This window comes from Mauremys reevesii, linkage group 10 (assembly GCF_016161935.1).
Source record: "Mauremys reevesii isolate NIE-2019 linkage group 10, ASM1616193v1, whole genome shotgun sequence".
In the NCBI taxonomy this organism is placed as follows: domain Eukaryota; kingdom Metazoa; phylum Chordata; order Testudines; family Geoemydidae; genus Mauremys; species Mauremys reevesii.
This window is the reverse complement of record NC_052632.1, coordinates 57894171-57915870: the sequence shown is the minus strand read 5'-3', so window position 1 is coordinate 57915870 and position 21700 is coordinate 57894171. Positions and strand designations below refer to the sequence as shown.

Sequence of the window (21700 nt, the reverse complement as noted above, 5' to 3'; positions counted from 1 at the left end):
AAAATCAGACATAAAAACACAAAAGTGCACACGATTACTGAAAAATTGCTTACTTTCTGATTTTACCATATAATTATAAAATAAATAAACTGGAATATAAATATTGTACTTACAATCACTGTTTAGTATATAGAGCAGTATACATAAGTCATTATCTGTATGAAATTTTAGTTTGTACTGACTTCACTAGTGCTTTTTTATGTAGCTTGTTGTAAAATTAGACAAATATCTAGATGAGCTGATGTACCCTCTGAAAGACCTCTGCGTACCCCTAGACGCACACATACCCCTGATTGAGAACCACTGCTATAGACCATGTTCTTCGTCCCTCAACTCCATCTTAATAATTTGTTGTGTCACGTGTACAACTAGAGTGTGAGTATTTGGGGGCAGGGAACAGTGTAAACTCCTCGGTAAAGTGTTGACCCCCTTGATTTCACTGGAAGTAGGATTTCTCCCATGGAGATTTTAAGTTCTCCCTGCCTTGAGTGGATTTCTGACATAGCAGGTGAATGCTACTGAATTATATTGAGTACACACAACCTCCTCTTTCCACTCCCCCAAACCCCTCTTCTCTTCTTGCAGTGCAAGCGGAGTTTTAAGGTGCCAAAACCGTAAATTACTAAGTAAATAATAATAGCTCTAATTTTGCATACCCTAGAAAACAAAACCCCTGCCTTTCAGACTTAACAAGACAGACAGAATATAGGTGTCCAGCAGCAAAGAAAGTCATTCTGAATCCAGTCTGTTTGAGGCTTGAAAAGTGAGTTAAAAGATGCTTCAAATTGATGTGTGAGCTAACAGGCAGCCACTGTAGAAAGCAAAACAGCAAGTAGTTAAAACTCCCTCTGTCAAGACCCAATTACAGTTCTGCATTAGCTGCAGGCATTGATCGGCAGCTAAGGTAGCTCTATGTAGTGCATATTGCAGTCAACCAACTGCAATGTTATAAAAGTACATAAACATCATGCTTAGACTTGAGATTTCATATAGAGTGTTATCTCTTGGAACCATTGAACTAAATATTAGTTTCAGTAAACCATCTTCTCCTGCAGTATTCCATGAAGTAGTTCAATGTCTGGCAGGAAGCACTTATCTTTAGGTTATTTGGCACAGTTTTCTGCCAGGTCTATGAACACCATGCTCAAAATGAGCAGGAGCAGAAAGTGCAGAGCTCTGCCATTCCCTTCCCCAGCAAGATCTGAGGAGAAGCATGCCTCTAGATTTAAGAGAAATAGTCTAAACGGAAAAGTTCTGAAGTGCTTACACCTACTTTACCACATATACCCCTATACTGCACACTGTAGTGTTACACGATTTCCCTTTATGATTTACACTATTACCACTGGGTTCCAGTCCATCAGCTCCAAAATCATTATTTAATCATTTAGGGCCATATCAAAATTGAGGGAAGGAAAGGAAAGAAGACAAAGTTCACTTGATGGAATTTCCTTAATGTGATTTCCCCAGACCTCAATAATTCAAGAGTCCCTGGAGGGAACAGAGTAATAGCTTTGCAAATGGCACTGCCCAGGGATCTGTGTTGGTGTCTGTCCACAGTGGATCTCAGCTCCTTGAAGCTGCTCTCTAGAATCTTTGCATTATCCCCTAGTGGATCTTTATCCAGCGTGGATGCTTTATTAGCAAGGCTTCCATTCTTGCATCTGTATGGCAGCAGCTGAAAAGTGGACCCAGGAGGAATCAATGCTGCTCAGAACAGTAGCAGCATCAGATCATATATTTGTGGGCTCTTGAGGAGAGGAACTCATGAAGCACAGCTTCTCCCAGGCTTTACTTCATATCCCAACGCCAAGACGTATGAGTTCAAACCCCTCCAGTGGAAGGGCTTCTGCAGTGTCATCTTGGGTGGGTGCCTTTGTTGGACCACAAAGTGGAAATACAGGAAGAGTTGCCCTGATCTGTGTCAGTCACTATTTCAGAAAAATGAATGATTCCAATGTTGAGGGTTGGGGCGGGGAAAGCACACACACTTTACTGTAATAGTCCAAATCATTACAACTTACAACCATATTATTACTATGTTTATACATTACTATTGAATACTGGGGTATATATAAATAGAAGGACCTAAAATTGATTAAAGAAAACTAGTATCTGTAATTACTTCTTAATCATTTGAGAGATGAGGTGGGTGAGGTGACATCTTTTATTGGACCAACTTCTGTTGATGAAAGAGACAAGCTTCTGAGCTACACACAGAGCTCTTCTTCAGGTCTGTGAAAGGTACTTAGTCAACATCTGTCACAAAGCTGGAATATTGACAACCTTTGAAAAAAAATCTTCCCCATTATCAAACCCTGTGGCTACTAGCAAGGTAACATATTGATTTGACAACAATTTTGCTTACACAAAGCTTTGACTGTAATGTGTACAATAACCTTTAAGGAAAAAAACTAAGAGCAGTAATAATTCAGGCTAGATGCCACAAAGCAATGCAAAGGCCGCATTATTTTAGGGAAGTTTTGCCCAGATTTGACAATACAGAGAGAATAATAATATAAATTATATTTATTTCAGTTCACAATTTTGACACAGTCACATAATTCTATCACATATTGTAGTATATTGTTTGTCTGAGCGGTTATTTTATTACATAGCTTTTCTTGGTTTACTATCTTTATCTGGATTCCCCTATAAACCACTAACCAGATTTCCCAGTGTATTTTCAGTCATCCAGCATTAAAAGATCCTTAATTTGGTTCTTCTCAGTACCATGACTGACATTACGAATGACCTTCGGTTGAAAGTCATGTATCAAGCTTTCTATCACTGTGGGGGTTTTCTTTATTATAGTGCTCAAGTACAATATGTTTGATTTTTTGAAACAACACTCAAATAGCTATATAGCACAAAATGGCTTTCTGAAATAAAGGTTTATATTTTGTCCAGACTTTAGTTAGAGCATGAGTATTTTACATGTGTATTATGTCTTTCAAGAGAACACTCAAAAGCACTTTAAAACCAGTAAGTAGCCTTCACAATCTCCTGTGAAATAGCTAACATATACAGGTATTCTTGCACCCACCATATGTGGGGTGGAACTCAGCAGGTGTTTAATGGCACACAGAACAGTGAAGATCCAACTGAAATCACAAGAGGCCAGTTTAAAAAAAAAAAGAGGTGTATCCCCTTTTACACAGTAACACCAGGCTTTGATGACTCAAAGGGGGGAGTGTCACCTTCTAAATCAGGGGTTCTGAACCTTTTACTTTCTGACTTCCCCCTTCCCAACATGCTATAAAAACTCCATGGCCTGCTTGTGCCACAGCAACTGTTTTTCTGCATATAAAAGCCCGGATAGTGTTAGGGGGTAGCAAGCAGGACAACTGCCAGTGGCCCCACACTGCAGGGGGCCCCATGAAGCTAATTCGCTCAGGCTTCAATTTCAGCCCTAGGTGGAAGGGTTTGGAGCCCTGGGCTTCAGCCCCCATGCAGCGAGGCTTTGTCTCTCTGCCCTGGGCCCCAGTAAGTCTAATGCCAGCGCTGCTTGGCAGACTGCCTGAAATCTGCTTGCAGCCCCCCCAGAGGGCCCCGGACCCCTGGTTGAGAACCATTGTTCTAAATCACCTACAGCACTTTTTGAAGCACCCACATATTACCTAAAGTTACTGACCCCACCCTCCCTGTTTTTTAGCAAAGTATGACACAATCACGGCACAAGATGGTATGGTTGCAGGCGTTCTAGTATATAGTAAAAGTTCCTTATTTGGGATGCTGCACTAAATAGGTTTTCATCCCATTTCAGTGGAATTCCCAAATAGATGAAAATACATCAGTAATGATACCATCCAGAAGGTTGCTGAACTGTGGTATTCCTGTTACCTAAACAGGCCCATGAAATTGAGAGCATTGGAGAAGGTGGGCATCTGGTAGATTGCCCAGTATGGAGACCTACCACATGTAGTTGACATGGTAGAGCAAGCAGCGATGAAAAACTTTGTTTTTATACGCTTTCTGCATTGTAGGACTGCTAGAATATTTTAGTGGATCAAACAGGTAGAAACAGCATGGAAAAGAGGGGGGAAAAAAACAAAAAACCTAAGAAACTCTATCACCAAGTAAGTGGATTTCTGTCTCCCTTAAGTGGCAGCCATTGCCATTGATTAGCATTAGGTTTAATTTGTTTACCTACCAGTTGTTGTAGGTAAGTATGTTTCTGCATTAAGAGGCAGACTTTACTTAGTTGATTCAGGCTGCGTAGAAGGAGGGGGAGAGACACCCCATGGGAGTGGGAGTGATTCCTCCTGAAGAAGGGTCAGCTGAACACCTGTTAGCTGGCTGATGTGGAGGGGATAAGGCTTTTGCCCTACCTCCTCCCAACCTCTTTGGAGAAGTTTGTGCACCAGGAGGTGATAGCAGGGAGAACAACCTGCATTTAAGGTCTGTGGTTGGAAGAAAGGGGAAGGTTCCTTTCACCTTCCCCCACTTTGCAAACCTATGCAAGGAATAACTACAATCTTGCCCTAAGGGGGTGAAATGAAGTAGCCTGGGAAATATGGAACTGAGCAGAATAGAGTGACACAGATTTAGAAGGTTTTTAAGTAATGACGCGCAGTGCTGATCTCAGTTTGTGAACTCATAGGATGAGTAGCAACTCTCAGAGTAAACAAACTGTAATGTGTTTATTTTAAAGGGTTTAACTGCAATTGCTCTTTCTGAGCCCACTGCTGAGGTAGAATTTTGCTGAAAAATGATGTCATTGTGACCACTAAAAGTAAAAGTCCAACTATAAATGAATTTCCAGTCTGCTTTAACAATCAGCAAAAAATAAAAATAAGCAGTTTAAGTTTAAAATAGAAATAACTGTATAACACCCTGCACTTATATTTGTAAATTGAAGTAAGTGTAAAGCTACAAATATCCCAAGCTCTACATGCCCTGGCAAGCAGAGAGTATAATTCACACAATAAAACAATAACAAACAATAAATTATCTCACAGAAAATAGCCATTCAATTGAAAATGTAATAATTCCCGTCCCTTAACTACCCAAAAACTGACAAACATGCTTCTCGTGTCTCAGTCCTCTCCAAACGCCCATCTAAAAAGGCACACTTTGCAGCACAACCTCAAACTCATTAGAGCTGGCTACTGCAGACAAATGAGTAGGGAAGCTGAGTGAATTCCAAAGACAAGAAAAGTTGCAGAAAACGTCTTGCCACCAACTACCTCAAAACAGGTCAAAAGGTGGGCTAGTATTAACATTTTACCTAGGGAGAAACTCAGGTACATACTGGCTTACTGCCCAAAGGCTTACTGCAAGGCAGTGACATAGCTAACAGCAGAACCCAGGCATCCTGACTCCCAATGATACATACTACCCTCTAGATCACACTGTCCCCCATCCCTTCTTAGTCAGTTGGACACAAAGCAGGTGCCTCAAAAATGTATACACACACACACACACACACACACAAAATGAGAGGGGGAAAAACAAACAAAAAAATCCTCCACCACATAACACATCATCATTTGTTTCCATAGTGATAAGTGCTTCTTATCTTCCGAACTTTTGGTCTATTGAGATGAACAAAATAAGTGTACTTTTCCATTAAACAATGTATACCACGGGGAGACGAAGATGAGAATAATACAGAAATAGAATGATAAGAATCACCACAATGGAAGGAGAAGAGGAATCAGTTTCTTTGTGTGGACCACCTGTGATCTGTAATGTGCTCAGAAACCATGGTAATAAATACAGCATTAAAAAAACTTGAATAGAAATAAAGCTATTTTGCTATAAGCATGTGCTATCATAATACAGCTCTTTATTTATTATCTGTATGACAGTAATACCATCAGACCTCAACTATGATTGGATACCATTATACTAAGTACTGTATAAATACAACAAAATTCAAATTCATGTCCTAAAGAGCTTACAATCTAAAAACAAAAGAAAAGATGGGTATCATGGTTACAGGATGAGCTGTGCTTTAGACCCCTTTCAGTTAATCTTGAGGACTTCCCTTTGGGAATAGGTTTCACTACTACACTCCTTTTTGGCTGTAACTATGTGCTCCTACCATTCTAAGACTGTATCTTTGAGTTGCATCTTCCCTGTTTATCAACCATGTTAACCCAACAGGCCATACTGTGTTTGACAACTGCAATCTCTTTTCCTCTGGGAGCCTGTGGCAGGAGCTGATTAAAATGACTCCAAAACAGCTGCTTCACAAAAAAAAGCATTGTTTATTCATTCACTCAAAAGTACAGAACATACAGAGAAAAGGGCTAAAGGAAGCAAACAAACAAAAAGCCCACACCCCTTTACCTAAACCTTAATCTCTCCCTGCAAGCTTTGGTCAATTCCATTCAGCCTTGTTACCTCCATCTTTGGGACTGGGAGAAGCAGAATGCTAGCTGAAATTTCTGTCTCTCTTCCTCAGTGGATCTGTCAGCATCTTCCTTCCCATCTCTCCCCCTCCCCGCCCCACCCCTAGGCAGCTGTTGACAACCCACTCAGACACCCCTTCTTCCCTAGACCAGCATCTGCAAGATTTTAGTATCCTCTTTGATCCTAGGCTCAGATCTGGGAAGAGTAAACCTTGTCAGCCTGGTTGGAGCCAACCAGGGGCATTCCCCAATTAATAACTCCCCTCATTGTTCCCTTAAGGAGCATTATGTCTGCCATTATTTCATTTCCTATTTGCTTCCCCCCAAAAAGCCTCCATTCATTTAACTCTATATGCATTCAGGCACGATAATATTAAACAAGTAGACTGAAGGGCATATATGATATTCATAAAAGTTAATATATATTAACTCTCACATTCTCCAGACTGGGAAAGAGATAGAATTATTATCCCCATTTTACACATGGGGACTGGAAGTACAGAGAGATTAAGCAACTGCCCAGTATCATCCAAGACGTGTTGAACAGCTTGGAATTAAAACCACATCTCCTAAACTTCCACCTAACACTTTAGTTAAAAACCATCCCCTTTTCTCCTGATGATTCATTAATCTATAGTCAATGCTACCCATTTATTATCCTAGCAAATTATATTATGCCGTTAAGTTTAATAAAGAAAAGGATTCTTTCTTCCAAAGGGAAATGATAAAATTTAAAAAAAAATGAGCACAGAACTCCCAGGCTCCAGAGCCACAGAGGGTGATCCCAACACAATTAAAGTGGATTTTAAAGCTCCCCTCACCATCTGATAACTACAGAAATAGTTAGAGCTGTAGTTGACCCTTGTCCATATGAGGTTCCTTATTCCACCCAGCCTGTTGCCTGATATGGCAATTTATGTTGTGTCAATATTATAAGGGTATGTTGTTCAATGTTTGAGTGACAGAGGGAATGAAGCAGTCAGCAACACTATAGGAGAGAGCCATTTTCCTCTCTTCTCAAGGTATCCACACAGACAGGCACAGAGACAACTATCTGACTTGTTTTATACTGTACAGATCTCTGTATAATGGTGAAATGTGTAATGAGACGGAAGAATTTTAAAAGGCCACAGTCTTAGGATTTATTTTTTTTAACATTACTAAATCTGTGTTGTGGGTGTACAGTTTTTTTTAATAAATGAAGAAATCCTCCCGGAAAACTTCCCAAATATTTATGGTATTTATTTTAAATGGGTGCTTCAGAAGATAGATGGAAGGGGGACTGGCTCACCTTCCCATGTGTGCAGCTACACAATGATTTTTTAAAATTTACCCAACAGCAGAGCGTGGGATGGTTACACATTTAAATGAATTGTGCATTGTGGGACACAGGAGAAAAATTTATTTGTATAGGCTATCTGCCTTCCTGTCAGCTCCCAAATATTCCTGGGCAGCACACCACTTGAAAGGTTTGCCATAGCTACCCTCCTCCTAGTTACCTTGGTTTCAACATCATGCCAGTTTGTTTTGGGTCAACTTGCCAAGGAGCCAAGTCTCATGATATTCTGTGGTACAGAAGGCCATGGATATTTTTTACCTGTACAAATCCCTTCATCATTGATTCAATTATGGGGGAAAATCCTTGAAGTGGATTAGCTACTTCATCAGTAATATAACAGACACCGATATGTACTAACTATTGCCATGGTGAACTAAGAATACCTCTATCATTTTTCATAAGTGTGAAGTATGTGCAATATTTTATATTATAATATAGCAGAGTATAATACTTTTTCAGTTGTTTCTGAATGCTCAATAACTTGGGAGGTTTTTGTATGTGTGTTGCATGCAGGAACAGCATTAGCAAAAGGAACATTTCTTTAAACCAACATTTAACAGATTTTCTCTATCAACCACGCAAATTCTAGTACTCATTAACTTTGAGGAGGTACAGCTCCAGATCTAAACTTTGTGGTTCAGGTTAATCTCTAGCATGAAGATTTCTATGTCTATAGAGTGCTTTATGACACTCATAAGCCAAGCCTAAAAAATTATATAGTTCCTGCCCAAACGATTATGTAGACTCAATGTTAAGCAAATGCTGCATTGCACTAAAAATATGGTTGCATTTAATGGTTTCTGAAGGGACATCTATATCTAGTTTGTATAACAGTTCATTAACTATGAAAAGTGTTTTGGGAAGCTTAGGTATAAAATTTGCTACAGAAATAAAAATATTAAGATGAGTTGCAAACCATTCACATGAATAAGCAAACATTTTTTCAGGTTCTACCTCAAAATTATTTTCTCAGAAATGCAACTTTCCAAAAGGAAAAATCATCTAGTATTTCACAACTGGATGACTGATTATACATGACTGTACTCTAGCTTTTAAAATGAAGGAGATTCTCTGTGTTATAAATACTGGATATGCATGATTCTCTAGTCTTCTAATTTTAAATATGTATTTTTTTGGATATATGGTAATGCTTCATTTACCAGTGAAGCAAATAATTTTGTAGGCAATAAGAATACTAACTGTCAGGGACCCTGGAAAGAGTGCTAAACTGCCATTTGGACAATCTGAAATCTTTTCTCTCTTCTTAAGGAGATCGATCTTTTTCTGGGTCTGTTAAGGTGCACTAATTTAGGTTATATGTCATGGTCACTTGTTTTTGCTTTCTTAAGATATTTAAGATGGGTAAAATTTACTTACTATGATAAGGAAAGACTGGAAGAAAGTTTCTGCTGATCCTGCTCATTATACTGGATAGAGGGAGAATAGATTTGATTCACTTTCCAGGTTTAAAATTTTAGATTGGGCATGCACTGCGAAACATGACTGCATTTGGGCCATACACTAGGGAAGGAACTTGATATACTTGATCATAAGCCAGTTCGTTTATAAACCGACCCCCGCAAGATGGATAAGTAAAAATGGAAAAATTTTATGACCCATTCATAAGCTGACCCTAAAATTCAGGGGTCAGCAAACTTTGGCTCCCGGGCCATCCTGATAAGCCGCAAGCAGGCCGAGATGGTTTGTTTACCTCGCGTCCGCAGGCATGGAGGTAAACCTAAGTAAACAAAGTGTCCCAGCGTGCCAGCTGCTTACCCTGACGGGCCGGGACAGCAACTGGTGGGGAAATGTTTTTGGGGGGGAGAAGCGGGGGCTCCGGAGAGTAACCCCTGTGACCACCCCCTACATGACCCCACCCCTAGCCTGGGAGGACCAAGGGAGGACTCTCTGGCCTAGCTGGAGCTGCTCCGGCAGGCTGGGCAGAGCGGCCGCAGCCTCCTCCGGTGGGCCAGACTGGGCAGCACAGCTGCAGCATGTTTCAGTGGGCTGGGCCAGGCGGCACAGCCACAGCGTGCTCTGGGGGGTGGGGCTGAGCGGCACAGCTGCAGCATGCCACCCCCAGAGCTGGCTGGGGGGAGAGCAGCATGGCCAGAAGTGGAGATACTCTGGCCCCGCCTCTTCCCTTCTGGCTGTGCTGCCTCTGTTGGGGGAGGGGCTGTGTCCCACCTCTCCTTCTCTATACCCGTTCATAAGCCAACCCCCTCCTCTGGTGCTTCCCTTTTTTACTAAAAATATTCAGCTTATGAACGAGTATATACGGTAAGTTATGTCCAAATGTTATAATCTACAGTAAATACTCCTTGATGTTAGCTGTACCTTCGCTTACTGCAGATCTTAATTTCCACCAGGACTCCAGCAAAGTTACAAATGTATTTGTCTGGTCAGTATACTGAAAGATGTGTTACTGTCTTATTTTCTATTTTCTCTCTTGCACCGCTATACTCCAAGTCTTCTTAAGGCACCACTCCTGAAAACATTTATGCAGGCACATAAAGTTAAGAAATGTGGGTAAGCATTTGCAGGATCAAGGCCTATATATGGAAGCTGTAAAGTGAATAGGAAGAGATTTTCTTAAGATTTTAAATTCTAAAGCTAATATTATGAGTACAGTTTTGTTAGAAAGTACCTTTAAAATAAAATTCAGAACCATAATTGTGCAAAAGCTTATACACATTGTCAATTATATTCACGAGAGTAGTCTGACATCAAATGATACTAGTGTGGTGGGAGTAAGTTAAGCAAATGCATAAGTGTTTGTGGGTCTACACATATGGTTGAGATTTTCAAAAGTGCTCAGCATCTGCCTGACTCTGCTCCTGTTGAAGTCAGGCCAATGCTGCAGAATTTTGTGAATCACACTGATAAAGCTTAAGAATAAATCTAGTAAAGATACTGTATTTAAAAAAAAAACAATTCTGGCAGAAGGAAAGGATAAACAATATGCCCCAGGAAATGCAAAGGATTTGTTTGTTGGTTAACACACATCTCCCTTGTCATCATAATTGTTACAAAGATGCACAAATTACTAGTCTTACATTTAATCTTCTTCAATTTGCACTTTTACAGAACAGTTAATTTTCATTTTTTTAAACATGGCTCCAAGCGCTGAATAGTTTTCATTTCTATTACACGAGTGATACCAAAATTACCAATGTAGACCTTAAAACTTCCTTTAAGTTATGGAAACTTTACCTAAGCATAGACTTGTTTTCTCTGCTGATCATACATATTTAGATGCTGCATGACATTTTCTCATCAAATGATTAAAATTATACCACTGGGACTGCTCTCATCCCAATTTTAAATTAAAATAAACAATAATATTTCATGATGGGAAAAACAAAAGTGATCACATCTGCCTGTATATTATATATACTGAAAATACATATCATATGATGTGTCAATATATAAATAATACAATTATAAAAATGAATTTAGAATATAATTTATACGCACATTCTACCACATTTCCCTTTGCAGGATTCCAGAATCTGGATCCAGGGTGGATAAAAATTAATGAAAAAAAAATCCGATTTTTTTAAATGTAAATCACATTTTTTGATAAAATGCCTTTTGAGGGAAAAAACTAACTAAAGATAGTTTTAATTAAGATTCATTATAGCTCAAAGATATCTCATCATGGAATACGGATTATAAATTCTAATTCTATAGTATGAGACAATATATTCATGTAATGTTTAAGAAAAGTTTTGTAAATGAGTTCCAATAGTTCATGGATTAGGGACCCAATCTTATGAGGTTCCATGGGCTTCTGTATAGATTATTTAGTTTAATCTTTCTATCTACCCAATGGGACTCAGTGCTCAGTCTAGAAGACACTATCAGAGATGCTTAGTTTTGCAGTTCTCAAACTGTGGATTTGTGTCTCCAGAGAGAACATGTTTGTTAACAGCAACAATGTTTTTAAATAAATAAATAATAGAGGTGAGAAATAACAGATCTCAACCCTATTGTCTCTCTGCAAATTTGTGTACACAGGGTCAATCCCTTACTTCTCTCTAAAAGTGCAAAATTTCAAAAAGTTCAATGAATAGAAGATTGGTGGGGGCAGAATAGATCTGGACAAGGAGAAGAAGTCTGGAGATAAATGTGAGAAGGGAGGGACAGGCACTAGAAACAAAAATGAAACAGTTTGAGCAGCATATGACAGAAGTCTTGAGGTCTTTCTGAATGTAGCCTTCATTGATTTGAGATCAACCATATCATTCTTCTCACTAGAAGGAAAAACCTATAATGGCACCAGGCCATAAAAAAGACTCAGTTTGGGAAAATTTTAATGAAGTCCCTCTACCTGTGGGTAAGACAGGCATGTGTGCAAAATGCAAAGAATGCAACAAAGAAATGCAAGGACTGGTTTCCCAAATGAAACAACATAATGAGAAGTGTTCCTTCTCAAGAGGAAGCTGCATTGAAGATGATGAAAAGAACATGTCTGAACATGCAAAATCTTCAGATTGGTAAACTTCATACTTCTTTCTTAAGGACTGCCTGTCTTCCTTCTGGACTATTCTTGAATTCTCATGTTTCAGCGAAAAATATAGTTGTTACTCTATGGAACTCATTTTAGAAGCAGTTGTGATAAAAATAAAATAGCTGAACTAGGCAGATCTTCCTTTTACACTTTCACCTTTAAGGTAGTACTGTCAGTGAATGCAATGAGTAATGCTAAATGAGCAGTATGGCAATAATAATTAAATAACTGCACTGACTTATTTTGTTTAGGAGAATCCATCCTCAACATACAGGATTCTGAAGATTATCCACCTTCAAGATCACCATCACTTTCTATAGTTTCAGAGTTATCTGCTAATGATAGTGTTTCAGTCACATCATGTATGTCACATAGCCACAGTATATCACCTATAGCAAAAAGAAAAAAAAATCTCCATCATCCAGAAACAACCATAGATAAGTTTGTGATAAGAACCAGCAGATTACAAAAAGAGGTAATTGATGAAAAAACTGCCCAGTTTGTTTGTGCAACAAACTCTCCTTTCCATATGATTGAATTCCAGGCAAATTACTGGATAAAGTGTATGAAAGAGAAATTGAGCAGTGTGCAAAAGGTCTAGAGGGTGAAATTGTTAACCTAAGTCTTGATGGGTGGAGCAATGTCCACAATGATCATGTTGTATGTGCTTGTGTGACAAGAGAAGAAAGGAACGTCTTCCTTACAGAAACAACTGATACATCAGGAAATGCACATACAGCAGAATACCTACAAGAAGTATCAGTAAAAGCTATAACAAACTGAAAAAAAAAATTCAAATGTTTAGCATGCAGCTTTAAATCAAATCCACCCTGTCTGGATCAATCCATGTATTGAAAAGATTCTACACTTAAATTAGATTGTAAGATGTTTGGGGCAGAGACTTTCTTTTGGTTCTGTTCTGGGGTCCTGGTCCATTACTAGGCTCTACAGTAATACAAATAATCAATAACAACAACTGACAATTTGCTGACACCGCTTTATATCAAAGGTGATTGATCTCCAGGTTCAAGTTTTGCATGTTTCTTTTATAGAGACTTTAGGACTATAGATTTTGGGGCATGGTCTAGTAAATGTTGGTGGAATTCACAAACCAATTGTTTGCAGGAATAGGTTTCCAACAAGCACATTGGGAGCTCCATTTACAAGTTAATGCCAAACATGTTTGGAGCAGCCTGCTCTTTTGAACTCTATAATAGTGAAGTGACTAGCAGGGCCGGCTCTGGCTTTTTTGCCGCCCCAAGCAAAAAAAAAAGGGGGGGGGCGCCAGAGCAGCAAAGCAGGGGGGAAAAAAACCCAACAGCGCGGCTACAGCGGGGGTGAGGGGTGGGGAGGGGGAAGACAAAAAACAGCACGACTGAAACTGCAAAGCGGGGGCGAAAAAACAACAAAAAAACCCACAGTGCGGCCGGAGCAGTAAAGCGGAGCGGGGGAGGGGAACAAAAACAAAAACAAAAACAAAAAAACGGTGCAGCTGGAGCGGCAAAGCAGGTGAAAAACAAAAAAAACCTGCAGCACAGCGGGAGCAGTAAAGCAGGGGGGAGAAAAAACAAAACAAAAAAACCCCACGGCTGGAGCGGCAAAGGAGGGGACTGGGGGGAACAACGGCGCGGCTGGCAAAGCGGGGAAAAAACAAAACAAAAAACCTTACAGGGCGGCCGGACCCAGGGTGCAGGGAGACTCCCTGTGCTGCAGAGTGCGCGCCCAGTCTAGTGGGGGGAGAGGGAGAAGGAGGGAGGTGGAGAGAGAGAAGGGGGGCGGCCAGCGCTTCAGCGGAGAGCTCACCCCGCAGCCCCGCCTGCCGCGCCGCCTGCCGGGAGAGCTCCGCGCTGCTCCGGTCGGCAGAGAGGGAAGGACGCGGGCTGCCCTGCAGAGTTTGCTGCAGGGCGCTCCCCTCCTCCACGCACTAAAGGGCGGCCAGAGCAGCAAACAAAACCAAAAAAAAAGCGTCAGTGCCGCCCTAGGATTGGGTGGAATGCTGCCCCCTAGAATCTGCTGCCCCAAGCACCCAGCTTGCTTAGCTGATGCCTGGAGCCGGCCCTGGTGACTAGGGACCTGTCTGGTTGCATGGGATTTTATACACTTGTTAGTTAAATGAGAAAACCATTTGCAGAATATTGCATTCTGGCACGTCAGGTGGACTTGCAACATTTTCTGAAGGATTCTGAGTCTAAGAATACAGTGAAAAGTTTATACTGAGAAAATGTATTGTCTGTGACAGATCTGATCTTGCTCCAATAATCAAATATGATTTGTATTATCTGTATTATTAATGTAATTTGAGGGAAAATAGTTCCCATTTTTCTCAAAGCAGCATTCTAATGTCAACAAAAAACTCCTCTTTAATCATGAATAATAAAAAGAAATACACATGAATCAAGAAAAGGGAAATTGCTCATACAAATTGCAAGGAGGATATGACATGTGGCATGCGTGTCAAAGAAGTGAAAGGCATAACACTTCGTGTATGGCTGTGGCATAGCACCTCAGCCATGCCATAAGTGTCATAACACAGTTTAAGGAGAATGACAGCAAACACACAAGTTTGGACCATGTTTGTCTTCTATATTAATATGAACGACATTATATAAGATACTATAATATATACAGCATTCTCGCTAACTGCTGCCCTTATAGCATGGAATGAATCAGTAACATTAGCAAAGAACGGTGATGATTATGATGTTGACATATCTGCTTTAACACTGATGTGCTAGACTTACAATACGTGTATTCAGTGAAAGAGGCTGCAACAACCCATTGGGTGTTTGGTTGTTGGGGGTTTTGTTTTGTTTTGGCTGGGTCTACGGAGGCTAGACACCTAGATAAATGTACATTGATGACTTAAAAGTAAAATAAACGGATGTGGTAATTATTTATCTGTGAAGAATTTAAGAGCTGAAATCTCTGGCAAACAAAGAGAACTTACAGTATTTGTGACAATGTTAAGCTACGAAAACATCCATCAAGTTTATAGGAACTGAAAATTTAAATAAAAAACAGACTGACTGACCTACTCAGCTTTAACAATATTCTTTTGTCTGTATCCTTTGTAATTGAACTGCTTGACAACTCCATGGAGCTGTTAGTAACAAGCACAGGTATTGATTACCTCTGAATGTCCTAATGATGGGAGACTGGGACACAAACCATAAATGTAGAGTTTCTGATTCCAAGTGAAATTATAGTTCACCCTACAAGACTGCACAATAAATCGGTGAACAAATCAGCCAACCCAGGGCTCTGGGGTCACTGAAGTGATGTTGACACATTACAATAATGAGAACTTGAAATACCTCATGCCCTATTGATTTTTGAGCTGAATCATTCCCACTGCAGGAGATTACAAGACTCTGCACTGGAATCATGGCCCACATGGGAGATGCTGATGAAAAATACACACAATCCTACCAAAATAAAAATACTTTACTTGTACTCATTAAAACAAATATCCTTCCTTTCTCCAGGGTTAAGGTTGTAATTCGACTAACATATTATTTAGCTGGGTGAGGTCATATCTTTTACTGGACCAAGTTCTCCTGGTGAGAAAGACAAGCTTTCAAGCTTACACAATGCTCTTCAGGTCTGAAGCTTGTCTCTCTCACCCACAGAAGTTGGTCTAATAAATGATATTACCTCACCCTCCTTGCCTCTCTAATATCCTGCGGTCAACCTGGCGACAACACTGCATGCATAGTATTTATCTATCCCTTTTTTCCCTTTCCCTTGTCTTCTCTCTGTGTATTACTTTATGTGTATATAATAGTTAAAAATATCTCATAGAAATGAGACATCATATTATCACTAAGTTAATGCACATGAAGCATGTTAAAATATGGTTTTCTAATGTTATAAATAGCTTTAATGTTTTCCTCTAATTACCAGCTTTTTTCTCTAGATACAGTAGAAGACCACGCACAAAATAAAAGATAGTGTATCCAGCTAAAGTAAGGAATTCCTCATTTCTTTTTTCTAATTCCATCTGACAGCACTGAGAACGTATAAGCAGTTACAGAGGTGACCAGTCACATAAGTTAATTACAGTCCTGTCATGAGATAAAAGAATGGTAATAATTTGCTTTACAGTGAATTGCTTTTGCCATAAATCATTGTTGCCAAAGGGGAGAAAATAGTACTTTTACTATTGCAACCCACTGAAAGATCTCATGCTGGAACACACAGAAGTTGGTGAAGAGAAACTTACAGTATTTTACAAGTGTCATCACTATAAGTAACACTGCACATTTGGTATACTGTTCTCGGCAACAAATACTTTGAGCATTACACTAGTGCTGTAACTGTAGCACAACTGCAGAATAACCAGGCTTTATGTGCTTGGGAAAAAAAAAGAAAAGAGGATTTAAATTAGAGTGAATGGAAGTATACTTGAGTGAGGAATTTACTAACATATAATAATTTAGGTCTAAAAAAGCTTTTAACTGTAAGAAGCAGCAAAGAATCCTGTGGCACCTTATAGACTAACAGACGTTTTGCAGCATGAGCTTTCGTGGGTGAATACCCACTTCTTCGGATGCAAGTCTTGCATCCGAAGAAGTGGGTATTCACCCACGAAAGCTCATGCTGCAAAACGTCTGTTAGTCTATAAGGTGCCACAGGATTCTTTGCTGCTTCTACAGAACCAGACTAACACGGCTACCCCTCTGATATTTAACTGTAAGTGCACTTAACTATGAAAAGAGTAAGAAGGAACCAACTACTAGTTAAATAAATCCTGAGGATGAGGAATTAGTTCCTCTTAGAATCCATTTGCTTCTTATTTAAGGGCTATATATTTCTTATCTAGTGCTGAGTTTCCCATCCTCACACAAGGTTTCTAAGGCAAATTTGCCTTTCTTCAATCAGCAAAGACTGCCCTTAAAGTATCAGACTAAAGAAATATTAACATTATCATCAATATCATTTAAAATAAAGCAACAATGTGGTCTAATACTACAGTAATAAAGAGCACATGAACACTCAGATTGAAAAAACAAAGAGCAACATGTAACAAACTGAAAATCAGAATAAAATAATGACATCTGACAAACACCCTCTCTGGGCCTCCAGGAATCAGAGGACAAACGGTAACCCTACACCACACTCCCAAAGAGAAACCCCACCAACCTGCTACCATTCCCCGATGACCATTGTGGTCCCAACTTTTTAACAAGCCAGCCATGACAGCTACATGCCATTGTCTGGTCACAACAGAAGAATGATAGCAGGCAGTGGCCATGGTTTAACTAGGTAGCCAAAATTTTAGTCACCTAAAATATCTTATGAATACCTGGCTACAAATTGTACAGTGCAGGTCATCATTCCTTAATCATATCCACACAATGCCAGCCCAAGCCAGGTAAGACAGGGATTCTCCAGGACTGCAGGACATATCAACACACACTCTTCCAGTCAGCAGGAAAGGCGGTATCCTGCCCCCTAACCTGGCCCTGCTGCTTCCTGCTCATCCCCTGTAAATCCCCTAATACCTATTATAGGGGGGAGGGCTCCTTTAAAGGGGGACACAAAAAAAACCCTTTTCCTCCTGCAAGCCAGAAAAGGTCTCAACCAAATGGCTGCTGCAGTAGCACAACATGATTTGGTCAGCCCTTTGGGGCAGTCACCATAAACTCACTCAATACTAACAGGCAAGGCTATCTCAAATTACTAATAAAGAACACACCTATGCTGTATGTGTTCCTTATTTTTAATTGCCTGTTTTGTATTCTGAACACTGAGTCTATTAGTGGGGACGTTAAATTACACAGTCTCCTTGTAGTTCTCTAACTTGCAAAGAGGGCAACATCAAAAACTCTAAACAAATATTTCATTTCATCTTCTGTAATACCAGTTTTCTAAGCATAATTAATTATATGGCAGATTTTTTTTTGATAATTAAATATTTACTATTGATTATCACTTGTGACAGTATATATGTAAAAAAAACATGTCAGCCTTTGCCACCTTGCATCAAATTATAATTCAGGTAAATAGAAGGAGTACTGTATCAAGCAAAGAAGTACAACTCATGAAGTCTGAGAAAACACAATAACTGAGAAGTACTTTTATCATTTAGGTAGCATAGAAATATTTGGGCAATTAAAATGGCTACGAATGAATCATTAACATTCAAAGCTTTGCAATGGGAAACAAACCATATTTTGTCCATGGTCATTAACAAGTACACACAAAGCTATTTCCTGTGTTCTGTTTATTAGTAGTAATTAAAATCAAAGTAGTGTCATAGTTAGTAAAGTTTATTCATAACAATAGAAAATAAAACCTTCCTGTACAGTAGATAGAATACTTCCATGTGATATACCGGTATTACTGGGATATTTTTCTAGAGTTTGTAATTAAAGGACAGATAAATCTCAATGGCTTTTGCATTGGCACACACACACAGTGTGGGATGAATATTACAAACTGTGCATACGTTTTTTTTTCTGAATGTTAAAAGTGAATAAATAGGAAATGGGTCTTTTTTCCCTTGGGAAAAAAAATTACATCATATGATGAGGTAGGTTATACCCTGGATTGTGTTCTGAAATTTTGAATTATACAGTATGCATGAAAAATTACGCATTGTCAGCTAAAGACATGCTCATAGTCCATACAAAGGATCAGATTCTAATCCCAGATGCAAGATTAATATGATCCAATATGTCATATGATTTTATTATCACAATTTTATGTCTGAAAATAATAGCCAGGCAATTCGTTCTACATTTGAGGTATGAATCTGGCCCACAAAATGTGTTCAACTGCTGAATGTATATAACATTATTCAAAATGAACTTTTAAAGTATGGTATCCTCATGGTAAACAGTTTTCCAAAATCTGGACTGTATGAGAATTTTGGTGAAGTAACAGTATTCTTGGCTTCAGAAAATCTGATTCAGATAATCTGAAGATCTATGTGTCACATCAGCATAAATACTTGGGAACTGAAAATTAGTCTATGCTGAAAGTTAAAGTCAGTGCAAATCAGTGCTCAACAAGAGTTAAGGAATATTGGTAATACACAGAACATTACATAGAATACCTGATGGTTAGTTGCCCATAGTATTACTAGTAGCAATTTACCCACGGTTTTCTCATTCCCTGGGATTTCTGTGAGCAGCCAGTGTCTCAGACTGGACATCACAGTAGAATGCTTCAAGGGGACCTGGAGTCTGGGATGTAGCACCTGTTAATCTGCCAGGCAAAGTCAGGGCTGGCACAGCACACAGGAGAATGCTTGGGTGGCTAAAAGGCTGGTGGTATTAGGGAGCTAACACCCACCTACCAGAGTCAGAACTCCCTCACTCTGGAAGCAGGTTGTTACAAGGTCTTGGGTACCACCAGAGCCATCACAGGAGGTTACTGCACTGCAATTAGTAGAATCAATGTCATTTCATGTAACTACACTTTTCTTTAAAAAAAAAAGAAAGATGATCTCTTCCAGGAAGGTATCAGAAAGACTGTTAGGTAAGATATGTACAAAATGGTTATAGTAGTATCTCAGAAAAGCAGTTATGTCCCTGTTTTATGTCCTAGAAGTCAGAACTCTCAAGTGTGCTGCATTTTACAGGACATTCTGCATATCATTGTGGGGTGGAGAGGAGACGTAGACAGAGATCACACGAATAACCTATAGCCTAGGGAAAGATGCACAGGTGAACTGAGAAGCAGAATCCCATAAGTGCTGATCTTACCTCTACTGCCATTTATAGTTCTGCACTTCACAGGCTTTATTATAGGGTGAGGCCTTATACACTAGCCCCTAAAAGGGAGATAAATATCATTTCACCCCTATTTTACAAATAAGTCACGGAGAAGTTGTATTATGTCACTTTTAGCAGAGATAAGAATAGAATACCAGTAAAGTAGGACTAAGCCTTATCTGCTCAGAAACATTGTCTCACTTGATGGATATACCACACCTACCCTGTCTCTAACCACTACACTACAATTCCCTTTCAGATTAATTCTCATGATTCCTGATCTCCAGGATTCTACTGGTGTCTAGCAAATGATTGTGTAATTCATAAGCAGTGTGTGCATCAAGTCCCCTTGTAGTGGCTATTTTACATAGAGAACTGTTACCCTCTTAACTTAAGTGGCAGATGTCTGTGCTGAGGATCTGACAACCCACATGAGGTGTCCTTATGGTTGCAGAATACTGAATTCAGAAGTCATCTACTTTTCTACTTTAAAAACAGAAAACATTCTTAAAATATGTCCTATAGTTAAAATACATTATAACTGTTTGCATGGCACAGAAAAACACAGGTGTTCTGCATTTCAGTCCTCTGTGACACATTGTAATTTTTTATGTCACGCACTGAGAAATTTGAAGGTTGAGAGACATAAGAAATTTTGGGAAATCCTGTTCTCATCAAACTGTCAGTGCCAATTTTTCAAGTGCAAAGGGAATACATTTTGGAAAGCATACAAACTTTTGAGTGCTTTTCTGAACTTATATTTTGAACCTTCTAAAGTTAATCCATCACTTTTCTCACCAGTCATAATATGAGAGGAAAGAAAAGTTGTAAGTAAACCAGTAATTGAGAATAGATAAAAGCTTCAGTTTCAGCTATTTAATCTCTATATGAAGAAATCCACAAAGAGAATAGTAAGGCCATCATAACAGTCACCATTCTAACAGAACTTCTTTTACAATTGTCTGTACACAAATGCCATCTGCCATGATAATAATGCACTTCTTATATCATTGCTTGCCAATAAGTAGTCAAGATACAAATTAGTGTGACAGTACATCTGACATATAGCAGGTAAAGACAGTACATTAACAGTATTTCTAATATATGTGCATGTCTTTTTTAATATAAGAGTCTTTTGTATAAATAGTCTTAATTTCTCTAAACAGGAGCAAAATATTTTCTGCAAAGGAAAATCGTGCCTCACTAATCTATAGTTCTTTGAACATATCATAAAATAGCAGACAAGAGAGAACCAGATGATAACAGGGTGCCTCAAAATTCCGTATTAGAACCAGTGCTGATTAATATATGTATTAATGATATGGAAAAAGAGGTGAGGAAAGAGATAGCACCTATTTGTAGATGACAGAAAACTGTTTAGGTTAGTCAGCTCCAGAGAAGGCTGCAAGGTACTTCAGGGAGACTTAAAGTTAGATGAATGTGCAACACAACATCAGGAAAAAGTAAATATTGGTAAATGCAAAATAATATATATTGGTGGGAAAATATGAATTGCACACCTTGCAGGATTCTAAATTAATAGTTTGAATTCAAGAAAAGGACCTGGACATTACTACAGACAATTCATTGAAGGCCTCTCCTCAATGTGATGCTGTGGTGAAAAAAGCTAGCAAAATGTTATGACTCATGAAAAATGGGATGTAGAATAGCATAAAAATTATAATGCCTTTATATAAATCAATAGTGTACCCTCTTCTGGAATACTGTGTTCAGTAGTGGTCATTCATTTAATAAAAGGATACTACAG

The 21700-nt window shown here is 39.1% G+C and overlaps 1 protein-coding gene across 18 annotated transcripts in view; it reads right to left on the bottom strand.

Annotated features, from left to right (window-relative positions):
• Positions 1-21700, bottom strand: part of RBFOX1 (RNA binding fox-1 homolog 1) — a 2636561-nt gene that overhangs the window by 1121546 nt on the left and 1493315 nt on the right. The gene's annotated exons all lie outside the window — the stretch shown is intronic.